This window comes from Cebus imitator, unplaced genomic scaffold (assembly GCF_001604975.1).
Source record: "Cebus imitator isolate Cc_AM_T3 unplaced genomic scaffold, Cebus_imitator-1.0 Scaffold188, whole genome shotgun sequence".
NCBI classification, from domain to species: Eukaryota; Metazoa; Chordata; class Mammalia; order Primates; family Cebidae; genus Cebus; species Cebus imitator.
Genome location: NW_016107503.1, coordinates 5352032 through 5355587, shown reverse-complemented (window position 1 = coordinate 5355587; position 3556 = coordinate 5352032). Strand labels below are relative to the sequence as shown.

At 40.3% G+C, this 3556-nt stretch overlaps 1 protein-coding gene across 8 annotated transcripts in view; it reads right to left on the bottom strand.

Annotated features, from left to right (window-relative positions):
- ARNT (aryl hydrocarbon receptor nuclear translocator) overlaps positions 1–3556 on the bottom strand; it is a 72779-nt gene that overhangs the window by 49102 nt on the left and 20121 nt on the right. The window lies entirely within an intron of this gene.

Here is a 3556-nt window from a genome sequence, read left to right as displayed (position 1 = left end):
TTTTTTTTGTAGAGACAGGGTCTCACTATGTTACCCAGGCTGGTATTGAACTCCTGAGCTCAAGCACTCCTCCCAGGTCAGCTTCCCAAAGCACTGGGATTACAGGAGTAAGCCACAGAGCCCAGCCTTGAGTACATTTTATCTCTGATTTTTTATCTCAGTTTATATATACCTAACTCTGTAATCAAAACAGGTACAGGCTGGGCACGGTGGCTCATCCCTGTAATCCAAGAGCTTTGGGAGGCCAAGGTGGACAGATCATTTGAGCTTAGGAGTTCGAGACTGGCCTCTGCAACACAGTGAAACCCCATCTGTACAAAAAATACAAGTTATCCAGCATGGTGGTGTATGCCTATAGTTCTAGCTACTCAAGAGGCTGATGTGGGAGGATCACTTAAGTCTGGGAGGTCAAGGCTGCAGTGAGCCATGATTGCACTACTACACACCACCCTGGAAAACAGAGTGAGACCCTGTCAAAAAAATAAAATAAAATAAAATAAAACGTGTATTTTTTGTATTTTTGCATTTTTTTCTAGTAAAAATGGAGGCCTGATCTTCAACTCGCTCTTGTCATTTAAAAATACATCATGCATATCTATCTACACACACAATCACACACACATATCTCATTATTTTTGTTAGTTCATACTGTATAATGCACAATATTTTGTGCATCAAATAACAGTATCAACAGAGTGAAAAGCCAATCTATGGAATAGAAAAAAAAAAATTCTCTTTTTTTTTTTTGACGGAGTCTTACTCTGTCACCCAGGCTGGAGTGCAGTAGTGTGATCTCAACTCACTGCAACCTCCAACTCCCAGGTTCAAGTGATTCTCAAGCCCCAGCCTCCCAAACAGCTGGGATTACAGTCATGCACCACCATGCCTGGCTAATTTTTATATTTTTAGTACAGATGGGGTTCCACCATGTTGGCCAGGCTGGTCTCGAACTCCCAACCTCAGGTGATCTGCCTGCCTCAGTCTCACGAAGTGCCAGGATTACAGGTATGAGTCACCACATACCTATTCCACCACAGGAAGAAAATAATTTTTCAAATCATATATGCAACACAGAATTAATATCCAAAATATATAAATAACAACCAGGCACGGTGGCTCACACCTGTAATCACACTTTGGGTGGCTCAGACACTTTGGGAGGCCAAGGCAGGCATATCACTGAGGTTAGGAGTTCAAGACCAGCCTGGCCAACATGGTAAAACCCTGTCTCTACTGAAAATACAAAAATTAGCTAGGCATGGTGGTGGGTGCCTATAATCCCAGCTACTCAGGAGGGAGGCTGAGGCAGGGAGAATTAACTGAACCCAGGAGGCGGAGGTTGCATTGAGCTGAGATCACGCCACTGCAATCCAGCCTGGGCGACAGAGCAAGACTCCACCTAAAAAATAAATAAATAAAAAATAAACAAAATATATAAACAGCTCCTACAACTCAAGAAAAAGCAAACCCAATTTTAAAAGGTGCAAAGAACTTGAATACGCATATCTACAAAGAAGATATACTACTGGCCAATAAATACATGTAAAGTGCTCAACGTAACTCATCATTAGGGAAATGCAAATCAAAACCACAATGAGAAAGCATTTAATACCCATTAAAATGATTATTATCCAAAAATACATAAATAAATAAAGTATTGGCAAGGATGTGGAGAAATTAAAACCCTTATGCATTGCTAGTGGAAATGTAAAATGGTGTAACCACAATAGAAAACAGTATGGAGATGCCTCCAGAAATTAAAAATAAAGCGAGGTGCAGTGGTGCGCACCTGTAGTCCCAGCTACTCAGGGGTCTGAGGCAGGAGGATCCTGAGTCCAAGACCAGGCTGGGAAGCACAGCAAGATACCATCTCAAAAAAAAAAAATTAAAATTAAAAAAGAGAATTACCACATGATCCAGCAATTCCACTTCTGGGTATATACCAGAAAGAATCAAACGCAGGATCTCAAAGAAACATTTGTATACCCACGTTCATAGAAGTACTATTCAACAATAGTCAAGGATGAGGGCAACCCCAGTGTCTATCTACAAGTTAACGGATAAAGAAACTGGGGCTGAACATGGTGGCTTACACCTGTAAGGCTAGCACTTTGGAAGGCCAAGGCAGGAGGATCACTTAAGTCCAGGAGTTCAAGACCACCCTGAACAACATAGTGAGACCCCATCTCTACAAAAAATAAACAAAATTAGCCATACATGTGGTATGTGCCTGATTACAGGTGTGAGCCACTACACCCAGCCAGGGTTTTGGTAATTTTCACCAAAAAAAAAAAAAAAAAAGGGTCATACTATACAAACTGTCCTGACTTACAATGGTTCCACCTGGGGCTTTCCACCTGTATAATGATGGGAAACCATTACAATTCCAGCATAATGTACAGTGTTCTGTGAGTTACATAATATCCAACACTTTTATTATAAAGTAAAATTTAAGTTAGATTATTTTGCCCACTGTAGGCTAATGTAAGTATTCTACACACGTTTAAGGTGGTCTAGGCTAAGCTATAATGTTTAATAGGTTAGGTATATTAAATGCATTTTTGACTTAGGATATTTTCAATTTACAATGGGTTTATTGAGACATAAACCCACCATAAGTCGAGGACCATCTATATTTATTCTGAACTTTTTCTCTTCCATGCAACAACATATTGTTATGGCAATAAACACGGGTATAGGTCATTCTTTTTAATAGTTACATAGTACTCTGTACTATAAATGTATAGTTATGACATTCAAACCTTCACTATCATAATATTCCAATGAACATCATTGTGTGTCTTCACTCACAGGTGCTACTACTTCCGTATTATTTCTGAAAATGACCCCCAGGGCCAAAGGGTAGGCACATTTAAAACTTTGATTGCCCATTACCCAACAAGGAAGTTATACCAATTGAGAGCCTCATTGACTGCATCAATTTATCCATATCTCCAACAGCACTGTTTTGGCAATCCTTCAAATTTTTGGTCACTTTCTTGGTAAAAAAGGATTATCACTGTTAGTTTAACATACATTAAGGCTGACCATATTTTTATGTTACTACTAATTTTTCTATTTCAGCCTATAAATTTGAAATAGAGAGCATATGTTAATTTCCTAAGACAAAACATTTGTTTCCATTAAAAAAAGTTCAGGGCTAGGCACAGTGGCTCGTGTCTATAATTCCAGCACTTTGGAAAGCCAAGGCATGAACACTGCTTGAGCTCAAGAGTTCAAAACTAGCCTGGGCAGGCCGGGCACAATGACTCATGCCTGAAATCCCAGCACTTTGTGAGGCTGAGGCGGGCAGATGACCTGAGGTTGGGAGATTGAGAACAGCCTGACTAACACGGAAAAACCCCATCTCTACTAAAAATACAAAAATTAGCCAGGCATGGTGGCACATGCCTGTAATCCCAGCTACTTGGGAGGCTGAGGCAGGAGAACTGCTTGATCCCAGGAGACGGTGGTTGCAGTAAACTGAGATCGTGCCATTGCACTCCAGCCTGGGCAACAAGAGTGAAACTCAGTCTCAAAAAAACAAAAACAAAAA